The following is a 15598-nucleotide window of genomic DNA, read 5'->3' as shown; positions in this document are numbered from 1 at the left end:
TCACAGGCAGTTACGCTTCTACTTGGACAAAACCAAAGCTTTCAGAAAATCTGAGCAATTATTGGTAGCATATGCTGCAGGAGCACAGGGAAAAGCCATTTCAAAACAGACTATTTCAAACTGGATAGGACATTGTATACGTTTCTGCTATGCACACCATGGGAAAACTGTACCTAGCAGCATTAGATCTCACTCCACCAGGGCAACAGCCACTTCAACTGCCTACCTCAGAGGAGTACCTACCAAGGATATTTTGGAAGCAGCAACATGGAGTTCTGTGCATACCTTCACCAAGCATTACCATTTGCCTTTTTACTCCAAATCCAGAGCTGGCTTCACCACTGCTGTGCTGCAGGGCCTTATAGCCACCCCTAATGCCTTATAGAACCAGCCACCCTACCTCAGCTTTGGGATTCCACCCAAGTGTAATGACTGCAGCAGTGTAACATGATGAACATAGTACAGTTTTGTACCTGCCATAAATGTAGATGTTTGAGTGTAAACACTGCTGCAGTCCAGGTTACCCTCCCTCCTTCCCCTCTTACTTGTTGGTACGTACCTATGTCTTCTACCCTTCACTACCTATGGAGAGTATATGCTGGTAACTGAAAGTTTTTGTTTGCTTTTCTTATGTATACTTTACTAGCAATTTGAATTGCCTACCTATTTGAGGGCACCTGACATCTGGGGCAAGAAAAACTGAAGAAAATGGTGTTGGCTGCATCTTATATACTCCTGTCGTACTGACGTCAGGGAGGAGGCGACAGCAACCGAAGCCGGACCAAGACTTTGGAACTCAGGCCGACTGGGGAACCGCCTGACGGCAGGATAACCCAAGTGTAATGACTGCAGCAGTGTTTACACTCAAACATCTACATTTTTGGTAGGTACAAAACTGTACTTTCTAGGCCTCGGGCTTCTGTCGGAGAGCAACAACCCCCCACACACACACACACACACACACACAAGACTAGGAGGAAGGTTCTTTCTCTTCAAACAAAACTGGACTCACATAACTTCAAAGAAGTAGGTTCTAGACATTATTTCAAATGGTTACAAAGTCACTTTCAAAAAGCCTTTAAAAAGCTTAGGCTATCTAGCTATTCCTCAGAATCAAAAATCAGAGGCCCTTTCTCAAATCCAGAATTTGTGTATACTCTGGGATTAGTGGAACCAGTTTCAGAATGTCAAAAAGGCAGTGTGTTTTACTCCAGGTTGTTCCTGGTACCCAGAAAAGAAGGCTCTTGGCAGCCTATTTTAGACCTGTCCAACCTCAATCAGTTTCTCCAGGTGCCAAAAGTCAAAATGTTGACACTTAAACTCCTACTCATCATAGTCCCATGGGCCTTTATGGTTTCTCTGGATTTAAAGGATGCCTGTCTGCACATCCCAGTTCAAGAATCACACAGAAGCTTTATTCGCTTCTGAGCAAGTTCCAATCGCTATCAATTTTCAGCACTGCCCTTTGGCTCATCTACTGCTCCAAAGGTTTTCACCAAGTGCTTAGTCCCTACAGTTGCCTTCTGTAGGACCAGAGGGGTCCATATATAGGTTCATAGGTAGGTACTAGGCTGTCTGCCTGAAGGCATTTATAAGCCTAGCTGGAATGTGTTAGCTTTGCTGTCCCCTTAGATTAGTTCCTTGTGCCTCTGTCCAGCAGAGCCTTTGAAGTGATCCCTGGGATAAACTTTCTGTTTCCCATCCACTTGTCAAGGTTTCCCTTGAAGAGAGTTAGCGAGGAGCTCTGACTAATGTAGATTGGAATCTTGTTCCAGAGCATGGGAAGTCTCTGGGACAGGGATCTATCCCTCCAGCAAGTCCTATTTATTGTTGTGGTGAGGTTTAGATCCCTGGAGTGTGTGGCTTGAGGGGATATGGTTTTCTTTAGGTGGAGCATGTCTATCAGTTCTGGGTTGGACATGGCCTTGTATGTCAGGCAGAGATCACCTCTGAGTAGGCGGTATCCAACCAAGTACAGCTGGAGTTTCTTCAGTCGAGCTGCATAGGGCATCTGCTTGAGGACAGTGATCTTCTTGGTGAGGTACTTCTGTAGTCTTTCCAGTTGTTGCAGGTGTTTTGTAAGGTACATCCCAAATGGGGCATTGTACTCTATGATGGGTCTGATGAGTGATGCTTAGAGGGGCCCAATGACCTCTTTCGAGCTGGATGCAAACCCTTTTGTGATTAGGTGGGCCACATAGAATGATTTTCTAACTACTTTGGCAATGTGGTTATCAAAGGAGAGGTTACTATCTACTTGGGTCCCCAGATCTCTTATTACGTCTTCCATATTTAGGGGGCTACCACCTATGTGATAGTTTGTGGGTACTTTGTTTTTTCCAAAGGGTGATGACTATGCACTTTTTGGCTTGAGGCCATGGTTTTGACACCAGGTATCTGTCTCAGTCAGAACCTTTTGGAGGATGTCTGTGTCAGCCGGAGAGTCAATTATAGCCCCTAGTTTGCAGTAGTCTGCAAACTTGGTCAGCCATAGTCCTCCTGTGCTTGGCTGTACCTCTGAGAAGTATATGCCGAAAGGGAGGGGTCCTAGGACTGAGCCCTGGGGAATGCCACTTGTAACTGGTTTAGTGTCAGACCTAGCTCCCGCAACTCTTACCATGTGGGTTCTGTCCATGAGCCAGTTGGCAACCCATCTCGTGACGTAGGGGTTTATGTTCAGACTGGTGAGCTTGTCTATAATACCTGAGTGTGGAATGGTGTTGAAGGCCTTTGTGAGTTCTAGGTAGGCTGTGTGTACCACCTTTCCCTCGTCTGTAGCCTTGGTAACTGCCTCAAAGAAGTCCACCAGGTTTAGGAGGCATGATCTGCCCTTAACAAAGTCGAACTGGGTAGGGTCCAGTGTTTGGAGGTTCCCAATGTCTCTGTTAATGAGATCCATGATGATGCACTCCATAGCTTAGCAGACCAAGCTAGTCAGGCTTATAGGGCAATCGTTCCCGGGGTCCATTGTGGCTCCACCTTTGTGGAGCGAAATAACCGTTGCAGTGCACCACTCTGTGGGCACATAGCCTGTGGAGAGTTTAAACAGTGTGTTTAGGTGAGGGGTTAGTTCATCTTTGAGCTCGTGTAGGACGCAGCCTGGGACACCATCCGGTCCTATTGATGCTGTGTTTTTGGCTTTGGAGAGAGCTCTTTTAACCTGAGTGTCTGTGATTTCAGGGGCACTACATTCGTCTTCTGCTATAGTTATGGGCCCTTGTGGGGGTAAGAGGGGGGTGAAGTTTGCACTGAACCTGTCTGCCAGGATGTTGGCTATATCGGTCGGTTCAGTGTATTTTGTGCCTTTCGGCACTACCTCCAAAATTCTTGACATAGCTAAAGAATGCTTTGTGGTTATCTTTGGAGTCCATGGCAATTTTTCTTTCAAAGCTCGCCTTGGATGATTTTATGAGGGAACGTAGTTTCTTGCTGATACTGATCAGGGATGGCTTCCCTTCTTGGGATTTTACTCTCTTCTGTACTAGTTTCCTCCTCCTATTGTATAGCTTGTTTATGGCAGGGGTCCACCAGACTGTTTTCCTTTTCTTGGAGGACTGAGTCTAGGTTTTGTTTGGGATAGCACGATCCATGCATTCTTATAGGTGCCCATAGAGTGTATTAGTTAAGGATTTTGCAGCTGGGACAGCATTATGCTTTAGTATGGGGGCTTTGAAACTTCCCACCTCAGTCTTACATAACGTGAAGTTTGCTTTTGAAAAGTTTTTCACGGTGGTTTCTTTGACCGTGGGTGGTGGTGGAATGTGGATATCCAGAGTGATTAGTTTATGGTCAGATCTAACCAATGAGGGGTTGACGTCTGGTGTGGAACACCTATCTCCCATGTTGGTGATGACCAGGTCCAATATGTTGTCACCTCTGGTGTGGGTGTTGACCAGTTTATCCAGGGCATTTGAGCCCCTGCATGGACGATTGCCTGATACAGGCCTCAAATCTATCAAAACTTTACAAGAATCTGAAGTTTACCCAAGACCTCCTGTCCTCCCTTGGCTTCATGATAAGTCCTTGGCTTCATGATAAGTCTGCAGAAATGCAGCACTGTTCCAACCAACATGATAGTCTTCCTGGGTGCACTCCTGGACTCTTCACTTCAAAAAGCCTTCCTTCCCCCCAGACAAGGTCTCTCTTATGATCCACTACATTCAAAGAATCCAGCAGAAACAATCCATCTCAGCCAAAGAGTTTCTGTGGGCACTGGGATATATGGCATCTTGCATCCTCATGGTTCCCATGGCCAGGCTGCACATGAGGAAACTACAGTGGTACCTCAAAAATGTATGCTGCCAGTGCACTCAGTCTCTAGAAACCAAGATTCAGTAGATCCCTTGTCTCTAAGAAGAGTTTGCATGGTGGGTACAGGCTTGTGCCCAAAATCAGGACCTTTTATTCAGATTCACTCCCGACAGTCAAACTTGCACCACAGATGCCTCAGATACAACCTGGGGTGCAAACTTTCAACACTTCCAGTCCCAGGGGAAGTGGGAGACTCAATTCAGGAGCAGGCACATAAACTGGAAAGAACTTATGGCAGTGATAGCTTTCAAAGAAAAATGAGAACCAGGTATCCTTTTGGTCAAAACAGAACACCACGGTTATGTGGTACATAATCAGGCAGGGGGGAAGCCACTCTAAACCTCTGCCACCTAGCGATGCCTCTCTAGGGTTGAACCTCCTGGAACAGTACCTTCCAGGGGTTCAAAATACTCTAGCAGATCACCTCAGCAGAAAGTTGATAGACCCCATGAATAGCATCTGCATTGGGAAATTTTTCTAAGCATTTCCCGGAGATGGGGAGTCCCACAGATGGACCTCTCTGCCACCAAGGAAGACGCTCCACTGAAAAGTTTCTTTTCCCGGATCAAACAGAAATCAGTCTGTATAATGGATGCCTTCTCCTTCTTTGGGACTCATCTCTTCATTTATGCATTACCTCCCTTACCCCTACTACCTCAAGTGCTTCTAAAGATAAGGGAGGAGTGCCCAAGGGCAATGCTGATAGCCCCAGACTGGCTCAGGCAGCACTGGTATCCTCTGCTTCTCAGACTAACCAACCAGAGTCCATGGCTGCTGCCTCAGAGAGTCAACCTTCTTTCTCAGATAAGGGGGAAGGATGGTGCACTCCAACCTGTAGACACTCAGCCTTTCAGCTTGGATAATCCCACAGCATTCAGCAACAGGCTTAACCTAACCAAACAGGTTCAAGACATTCTTAAAGAATCCAGAAGGCCTAGCACTAGGAAATCATACTCAGCTAAGTGGAAAAGATTTTCTATCTGGTGCCAGCAGCACCACAACATTCCTGATGCAGTCCCAATTACTATCATTCTGGATTACCTGTCTAGTCTGGTTGGTAAAGGCCTTTCCTACTCCTCCATTAAAATTTGTCCATCTGCCATTTTGGCTCATATATCTGCTCTTCCTCCTGTCTTTTCCCATCCCATGTTAAGACAATTTCTCATTCACATCAGACTGCCCAGGAGGTAACCTACCCCTCCATGGGATCTTAACTTTGTTCCGGAGAAATTGACATTGCCTCCTTTCGAACCTGCAGCATCTGCCTCGCTGAAGTTTCTAACTTAGAAAACTGCCCTGCTGCTGGCTATCACCTCAGCCAGGAGGGTCTTTGAACTGCAGGCTCTCATGGCAGTGGAACCATTCCTAATCTTCCGCCCAGACAGGTTTTTTTCTCAGAACTAGCCCTCCCTCCGTGCCCAAGGTGGTCTCTGGCACTTCTCTAAATCAAGCCATTGTCTTGTCCACATTCTTTCCCAAACCCCAAAACAAAGGGGGAATAATACTTTATTCCTTGGATGTGCATAAGCAGCTCCACTACTTTCTTAAGAAAACAAGAGCCTTGAGAAAATCTGACCGGTTCTTTGTGACCTTTGCCCCTGGCTCTGAGGGAAATCCAGCTTCTAAACAGATCATCTCAAAATGGATCTCCCACTGTTTCTGTTTCCTTTATAGCCATCATGGCAAAAAATCACCTGAAGCAGTTAGGTCACATCCACAAGAGCTACTGCAACCTCTGCTGCCTTCTTAAAAGGAGTCCACACTAAGGACATTCTGGAATCTGCCACCTAGTCATCTGTGCCTATCTTCACCAAACATTACCTCTTGGCAGCCTTTTCTTGTCCAGAGCAGGATTCGCCACTGCTATCTTGCAGGGCATCCTCCCCTCTCCCTAATCTCCTTTTGCTCTCTTTTCAGCTTTGGGAAGCTTCCCACAAGTCAGGACTGCCACAATGAACATGGTACAGTTGTGTACACTTACCATTAATATAGATATTTGAATGTATTCACTTTTGTAGTCTTCTTCCCCCCTTAGCTTTCTAGGTAGTCTACTTAGCCAAGGGAACCCTTCTTAGTCTTTCTTCTTGTAGGAGTTCTCTTCCTCCGTTCCCTGCTGCTCAACTGGGGCTCCTTGGTAGGAGACGAAAAAAACTGATTTGGTGACATAGGCTGCCTCCCTATATACACAAGCATAGTAACATTAGTTAGGACATCTGCCAGCTTTAGGAGGAGGAAAGAATTTCTCTGGTAGTCTAGACGGCAAAGGGTTTTCACATCAGGAAATACCACAAGTCCGGACTGCAATGGTGAATATACTCAAATGTCTGCATTTGTGGCAAGTGTACACAACTGTACTTTTTACTTGTGTAACTGATAAAGTAAAGGGACAGAAACAGTTTAAATGTTGAGTGTAGTAGTTTGATGTCCTTCAAGGATGCATCTGCAGTCCTAACATATGGGGTTGTCCTGCCTCAGGCAGCCCTTCGGTCGGCCGGATTCCAAAGTCTGGGTCTGGCCTCGGCTGATGTCGCACTTCACCCGACGTCATAGCTGCTGTGAATTGGGTATAAAGGCATCAGCCGACGCCATTTTCCTCAGTGTCTTTCTTGCCACGCGGTGCCCGAAGCAGAAGCTGTTCGCAAGTGCCGGTCAGTCAGATCCAGAGATTTCTACTACCGAAGACTTCTAAAAAGCTAAGTACCCCGTTGGGGACTCTTTCTTGCCTCAGCCGATGTCAGAAAAAGTAAATAATTGTTTAACTTGTGGGAAACAAATACCTCATAAGGATTTCCACTCTTACTGCCTTCCTTGCTTAGGCCCAGACCACGACGTATCAGCTTGTCTTGCCTGTGCTTCCTTCAACCGACGGACACTTAGACGTCGGTCGGAGTTTGCAGAGGAGTTTTGGTCCCGCTTTTGCTTACAAAATGCCGTCGGAGACTCCGACTTCACAATTAGCTAAAAGCGCAAGGACCGACAGGTCCGCGGTTTCGGCCGAAACCACGGTTAAGCCAACCGCGAGTGTCTCGGTTTCGGCTGAAACCGAGTCCTCGGTTCTTCCTTGCATCCCTCCGACAGCCGAGGCCTCACACAGCATGGCTGAATCTGCTACTGAAATTTCCCCTGCTGTAGCAGGCACCCAGGACTTATCAGATACTATTCCTTTAGACATATCTACTCCTGCACGTGGAGCTGCTAGGCCCCCTGCCTCTATGTCTATCAAGGCTTTTTCTAGGGCTAAAGCAGCTAAATCTTCTAAGGCCTTGCCTGCTAAAACCCCCTCACACAGGCCTACCTCTAGTTCCCAAATGCTCAGCCTGGCTGAGGATCTCATTTCTTTGATCAGGGGATCCCAACCTCATCCAGACAGGACCTCTCAACCCCCTCCAGAGAAGAGGCCTAGAGCAGAGCCCCCAGATCCAGTTTCTACAGACTATTCCTCGGATGATTCAGAAAACTCAAATCCTCCAGAAGGCCCTTATTCTCCATATGAGGATTCTGATGCAGAAGACTCCATTCCTTCTGCCTCTCTTCCTGATGAATTTTCTTTTGGGGAAACCTTACATGATATGAGAGAGCAATTTCAATGGCAGGGCCAGGATTTTTCAGATTCAAGGAAAAGGCTAAGGACCTTTTTACATTTACCACAGCATAGGCCTTTAGCCATTCCTCCAGTACTAACAGTTGTGGATGATGCATTTAATGATGCCTGTACTGCCCCTGACTCTCTTCCCCCGGCCCCTGCTAAGCCCGACAGATATTACAGGGTCCCGGACACACACTTTCACTTGTATAAGGCTCCTATTGCAGATCCTGAAACCATTTCACAGGGCCCCAAAGCTGTAGCAGCTGCCTCTGCCAAAACCCTCCTCTGAAAGAGAATCTAGAGCATTAGAGAGATGGGGTAAAAAAGTTTATACTTCTGCTACTCTTTCGGCTAGGGCCTTAAACTGTCAATTCCACATGATTCAGTATCAGGAATTTTGTTAGACCAGCTAAATAAAAACTGTCCTCTCCTGAACCTATAGACCGTAAGTCCCTTCAGGATTTGGTACATAACACTCAGCAGGTCAGTAATCATTCCTTAAAATGCGGCTATAATGCACTGGAGGCTTCCTTTAGATCAGCTATGACTGGAACAGTGATCAGAAGGCATGCATGGTTAAAAGAGCAATCCTTACCAGACCATGTAAAGTCAAAGCTCCTAGATGCTCCCATGGAGAAACAAAGTTTGTTTGGCTCCCCTGCACAGCAAGTGCTAAAGAAGGTGGAAGAAAAACAAAATCTGTCCAAACAGTCAAGGATTTCTTACAGGTCCAGCCTCCGAGGTTTAGTAGAAATTGGCCTTCGAAGAATTGGTCCTTTCCAGACACCTTCAGAGCACAGAGAGGCAGAAATAGGCCCAAGAGGCAGAGGTCAATCCAGAGGTGCCTACAGGGGACGTCAGTGGCAGCCTAACAACCAGAGAAGTACTGCCACAGATCCAGCTACTACCACTTCCACAGGACAGACACAATGACTTGACTTTGATACCGCCTACCAGGGAACAACTGGAAGCACCCTTAGGCGGAAAGCTAGCCTTATTTTCCGTAAACTGGCATTACATTACAGGAGACAAATGGATTTTACAGTCAATAGACAAAGGCTACAGGTTTCACTTCCACACTCTACCAAAAAAGAGAGGAATGCCAAACCTACCACCAAACCAAAAAACAAAGGCTCTAGGACAAATCAACCACTTACTAAGGATGAGAGCTATAGAAAAGGTACCGCCTATGGAACAAGGACAAGGATTTTACTCCAGACTTTTCCTGGTACCAAGGAAAGAAAACCAATGGAGGCCTATTCTCGACCTGTCCGCTCTGAACACATATCTCATTGTTCCAAAATTCAAAATGCTGACCATACAGCAACTTCTTCCCATGCTGGGCAAGGAGTGAGGCTGGTGACTCTAGATCTCAAGGAGGCATACCTGCACGTCCCTATATGACCAGATTGCAGAAGATACCTCAGATTTCTTGCAGGATCAGAGCATTATCAATTCTCAGCATTGCCCTTTGGCTTATCTACTGCGCCCAGAGTATTCACGAAATGCCTGGCATCAGTAATTGCTCATTGCAGGCTTCAGGGAATTCAGATTTATCCATACCTGGATGACTGCCTAATACAAGTGGACAACAAGACCAAATTAACAAAAGATTTGGAAAAGGTTATACAACTACTGCAAGCCCTGGGATACACAGTCAACATGAAAAAGTCAAGGCTGGTACCATCCCAAAGGATAACATTCTTGGGTGCAGAACTGGACACTTCAAATCAGATGGCATTTCTCACAGCAGAAAAGCAAAAGCAACTACCACTCTATTTCATGGCATTAACAACACAGAACCAGCTTACAGCAAGGAAAGTCCTGCAAGCCCTGGGTTACATGGCATCATGCATAATACTGATTCCACATGCCAGGCTGCATATGAGGAAGTTGCAATGGTACCTAAGGAATATATGGTCTCAACACAAGCACAGTCTAGAAGCCCAGATTCCAATAATTCCATGCCTGAAGCAAGAATTCCTGTGGTGGGCTCAGGCCTGTCAGTTGAACAGAGGACTGCCTTTCCACAAACCTCGCCCAAGCCAGACTATCACCACGGACGCCTCAGACCTAGGCTGGGGGGCACACATGGTGGACAAGTGTATACAAGGCCTATGGACACAAGACCAGCTGAACCTACACATAAATCAAAAAAAGATGCTGGCAGTGAAACAGGCAATTCAGACATTCAGACCGTTTCTTCAACAGGGTCATTTGCTGATAAGGACGGACAACACCACATTCATGTGGTGGTATATCAACAAACAAGGAGGCACACACTCATATCCTCTATGCCGGATGGCAATGGACCTGTGGAATGTGGCCCTGAACCTCAACATTCAGCTCCAGGCCATATTTGTGCCAGGAAAAGAAAATATACTAGCGGACACCTTAAGCAGAACTACCACGGATGCCCACGAATGGATGCTGCATCCAGACATCTTCAAATCCATTACAAAGAAATGGGGACTGCCAGAAATAGACCTGTTCGCATCCCCACACAACCACCAATTGAGGAAATTCTGCACAAGGACATACCACCCACTTGCTTGGAAGGTGGACTCCCTATCCTTCAGTTGGGAAAACCTGACAGCATATGCATTCCCACCTCTTCCTTTGATGCACAAAGTGCTACTGAAGATCAAAGAAGATCACCCAAGGATCATCCTGATAGCTCCAGACTGGCCGAGGCAGCATTGGTACGGAGGAGTATGTCTCGGACACGCGCATGGCCTCTACCTCTAGTTCCTTTACTGCTAACACAGAACAACTTCAAGATCCTACATCCAGACTTGAAAACACTGCAGCTAGCTGCTTGGAATATTACATAAAACAAAATAACCCAGATTTATCTCAGAGGGTTAAAGACATTATCCTGGAGGCTCGCAGACCCTCCACAAGGAAGACTTATTCAGCCAAATGGAAAAGATACCTCATTTGGAGTGCAGCAAAAGGAGAAAATGTATCATTAGCAAACATAGCTAATATCCTGGAATATTTAGCAGAACTTTTCCACAATGGCCTGTCTTACTCCTCCATTAAGATTCATGCATCAGCAATTTCAGCAGAATACAACATGGATCCTCCAGTCTTCTCTCATCCTCTACTCAGGCAGTTTCTGAGAGGAATTAAAAATGTAAAGCCTCCAAGGAAGCCACCTTTGCCTACATGGGACCTTAACTTTGTGCTGGAAAAGTTAACACTTCCCCCAGCAACAGCAGAATTACAGTTCTTATCTTGGAAAACTGCTTTCCTGCTTGCAATCACTTCAGCAAGAAGGGTTTCTGAATTACAGGCATTAATGGCAGTACAGCCCTTCCTTATCTTCCATCAGGATAGAGTGTCCTTGAGAACTAACCCTACTTTTATGCCAAAGGTGGTCTCCAGGGTATCATTGAACCAAGCAATCCACCTACCAACATTCTTCCCCAACCCACAGAACAGGGGGGAAAGACTACTACATACCTTGGACGTGCACAGGCAATTGCGCTACTATCTGGACAGAACCAAGAACAATAGAAAAACTGACCAGCTTCTGGTAGCATATGCAACAGGAATGTGGAAGGAAAAGCAATTTCAAAACAGACAATCTCAAAATGGATAGGAAATTGCATTAGATTTTGTTACTCTTTTCATGGAAAGACAACTCCAGAAAACATCAGACATCACTCCACAAGGGCTACAGCCACTACTACAGCTTTCTTAGTGGCTACCAAAGACATTTTAGAAGCTGCTACTTGGAGCTCCGTGCATACATTTGCCAAGCATTATAATCTGCCTTTATACTCCAGATCCCGAGCAGGTTTTGCAACTGCTGTTTTGCAAGGGATCTTAACTACACCATAATAATCTTAGTGCCTCCTCCCCCAGTTTGGCTATGGTATTCTACCCATATGTTAGGACTGCAGATGCATCCTTGAAGGACATAGTACAGTTTTGTACCTACCATAAATGTAGATGTCCGAGAGGTATGCATCTGCAGTCACACCCTCCTTCCCCTCTGTGGTACTCCTACTGTATTTGCCCATCTTATAGCTAGCTGGGGGAATCTATTATGGTGTATTTGTTTGTATATATGTATATACATGGTTATTTTTGTTTGCTCTCTACTGTTTGGAATCATTTGCATTTATCCAAATTTAGCCTTCCTAGAGGGCACCTGGCATCTGGGGCAAGAAACACTGAGGAAAATGGCGTCGGCTGATGCCTTTATACCCAATTCACAGCAGCTATGACGTCGGGTGAAGTGCGACATCAGCCGAGGCCAGACCCAGACTTTGGAATCCGGCCGACCGAAGGGCTGCCTGAGGCAGGACAACCCCATATGTTAGGACTGCAGATGCATACCTCTCGGACATCTACATTTATGGTAGGTACAAAACTGTACTTTCTAGGCATGGTACAGAGATGAGTTTTTTTTTTTAATCGCTAGCACAGTAGGTGCTCTTTTAGTTGCATGAATACCACTGTTAGCTGAGCAAAGTGGCTTAGCTCATTTCTGGCTCTAAATTGTCAAAACATGAGCCCAAGGTGAACTTTTACTTGTGCTCGAGCATGGTTCAAGCCAGCTCTGGCTCAGCCAGCTTTAGGCAAAGAGGCTTTGAAAAGAATGTGAAAGCCTACAAAACCAATGACAGTCCATTAAGTAAGAATGACTGTTTGGATCTTCAGGCTCCCTCCCTGAAGCCAGTCCTTTTCCCTCTCCCTGAGTCTTCATCTTCCCTTGTGCTTCACATTGCTTCAGTCAGCCAGATTCTGACAGTTATTCAACAGGGGTTCACTTGGTAATCAGGCTCCTTCCCTGTTTTGTAGGGTTCCCTATTTGCCCAGTAAACCAAATATCTGTGTTTCCTCCTCTTCTGCAATGAATGCTTTCTCAGGGTTAGCACTCATGCATGCAGAACACTGAGACCGGCTTTTATTCCAGTTTTTTTTTCTGGTGCCAAAGAAAGAAGCTTTTTGGAAGTCTGTGTTAGACCTCTGCTTTCTCAGTGTTTTTGTAAAGGTCACAAAGTTCAAAATACTGTCCTTTCAAATCCTGTTACCTATTGTCCCTTTACTTGCTTTCATGGTAAAGCTAGGTCTAAAACATACCTTCTATTGCCTACCCACTGACAAAAATTTTAGAATTTTTTTTTTTAAGATTGTCTGTGTATATCTCACATTAGCAGTTCTCTGTGTTACCCTTTGGACTATGTACTGCTCCAGTGGTATTTACAAAGTGTATAGCTCCATTAATTGAACACTGCAGACATCAAGGCAGTTACACTTTTTCTTCTTTAGATAATTATCTTGTATTTGCAGACTATTTTTTTTTTTACAGTTATTAAAAGTGTTTAGAAACTGTTGAGAATCTTCTACTCATTCTGGGTTTTCAAGTGAATTTACAGAAATATTCTTTCATCCCATGTCGCAGACATGTTTTCCTAGGGTGTCTGGTAGATTTTGCCCTGGAAAGAGCTTTTCTTCCTTCAGACAAATAAAAGATGTTTGAAAAGGTCTTCTTGAGTTTTTCCAATTAAAAAACAGGTATATGTCAGGGAATTTCAAAGGATTCTGGGGTATATTACGTATGTTATTCCTGTGATTCCCCTGGCCAGACTTCACATGAGAAAAATTCAGTGGTACCTCAGTTCAGTCTAGACTCAGATTCTTCATCCTTTATCTTTTCAGATCCCTGTTTTGGAGTATGTAAGGAAGGAGGTTCTGCAGTGCATTAGACCAGTTCTCTCAGAATCCAAGTCTGTCGTTCTCCTTTTTGCCTTCTCTTCAGTCTGTCATAAGAGATGCTTAATGCTTCCAACCTGGCATGGGAAGTGGTTTCTAAAGGGGTCAAAGCACAGAGTATGTGGAACAAACAAGACAAACAAAAGCACAGTAATGTTAGAGATGTTGACAGTAATAGTTTATTGTCTGTTCTTCAAGTTCTCTTCATATTTTACAGACACCACAGTGATGTGGTAAAAAAGGAGTGATGACGTACATCGGCAAGCAGTGCTGTGGTACATAAACAAAAGGGGGTGGTGTATCATAGATTTTACTCCCTTTGCACACTTGCTGTGATAACATGGAAGATAGCAAGTCAGCTCAAGTTTGAGTCTTCAGGCTGCGCATGCATTCTGATAGAGCAAAACACTGTAGCAGATAAGCTAAGCAGGACCTGGACAGACCCCCTGAATGAAAACTACACTGTGGAGTCTTCCAATTGTTGATCCAACTGTGGGAAGTAATTTAGAGAAATCTGTTTGCCACCTGTCAGAACACACACAAGAAATTCTGCTCCAGGATTCCTTGCAAACAGGCCTGGAAGACCGAGGCTTTCTCATTCCCATGGACAGTAATATTCCTGTGTGATTTTCAACGCTTTCCACTGATAATCCACAGTTCTAAAGATCAAGGACGACTCTCCATAGATTGTGGTGATGGCTCCCTTTTAGCCGAAGCAACATTAGATGTTCATTATGTTTCACTGTTGTAGTAATGACTATACGGGCTATTCTTGCTGTGATAGCCGTTGGCTGGCCTTAGTACCCGAGATTTAATTCTCCTGGGCTGGTGGATGTCCTGCAACTGACATCAAAATGTTTGGGTACGAGGGTCTTCGGCCAGTACCATCTTGCAGCTTTTTCTTGCTGTAGGAGCCTGACGCATCCACATTCATAGACGGAATCTGTCAATCCAAAGACCAGAGAGCATTGTAAAGTTAAGTACCCTTAATGTTTTTGCTCTGTTAGGTGGGTTTTAGGACAAATACTTCTCTTAATTATGGAAAATAGATTCCACACTGAGATTTTCATTCTCTTTGTCTTTCCTGCATAGGCCCAGAGCACAACATTCCTAATTGTCCGCATTGTGCTAATTTTAGCAAGCGTGCATTGTATCTGTTGTAGACCCAAATATCTTGCACAGTATTTAGAAAGGGAAAAAGAGTATTGGAAATCGTAGCATGCTATGGTGTCTAGTGGTTCTTCTGTTTTTGACCCTTCTCATAAGCACAGGGAGGTGCGTTTGAAACTTACAAGGATTGCAGATGACACAGCTTTGCCACCAGCCAGTCCATCCAGGCATGTGATTGTCAGAGGACAGGAGATGCCTTTGATTTCCCTTCTGATGACTGAGAGAGTGTTGGAAACTGCTTTTGAGTACCCTTTGGAGACTGGCATGCCTCCTAGCCTCTCCATGTCTGCACAATCCGAAGGACAAGGGTTTTCGGTTGAGTCCAAGGTCACTCTGCAGGCTCCACTTCCGACTTGCATGATAGGTTTGTAGATGGCGCAATTCCAAGGTCTTCCAAGGAGTCATCAGTTGACTGTGCACAGGCTGCAGCCATCCACTCACGGCCTGGTTCCAATACCTCTGTTGCCACAACCAGGACCAAGCCAAAGGCCAATAAAAATGGATTTTTCCTGGCTTGCTTCAGTCAAGGCTTTCAGGCTTATAATCACTGCAGGCCTACCAGCAGGATGTAAGAAGACTGGCTTGCTTCAGATAGTAGCTTCCAGACAGCAGATCTCTTGTCCCTACAGAATCTGTTTCTGAGAAAAGCGAGGGGTATTCTACCCCCCCATACACCAGGAATCTCTTGATTTTTATGGTTCAGATGAGAATTAGTTGGCTTATGTAGACCAGTTATCTACAGATTCATATGCTGATTCTGACTCTGAGGACATCCTGGGTTCAGCCTCACTACCTGAGGAC

The 15598-nt window shown here is 45.3% G+C and overlaps 1 protein-coding gene across 2 annotated transcripts in view; it reads left to right on the top strand.

Moving 5' to 3' along the window:
* RALGAPB (Ral GTPase activating protein non-catalytic subunit beta) overlaps positions 1-15598 on the top strand; it is a 3411848-nt gene that overhangs the window by 2954690 nt on the left and 441560 nt on the right. The gene's annotated exons all lie outside the window — the stretch shown is intronic.

The sequence above is a fragment of the Protopterus annectens genome, chromosome 12.part0 (assembly GCF_019279795.1).
Source record: "Protopterus annectens isolate FY-2018-M chromosome 12.part0, PAN1.0, whole genome shotgun sequence".
NCBI lineage: Eukaryota > Metazoa > Chordata > Ceratodontiformes > Protopteridae > Protopterus > Protopterus annectens.
The sequence above is the reverse complement of the archived record's forward strand: the minus strand, read 5'-3'. Positions and strand labels throughout refer to the sequence as shown.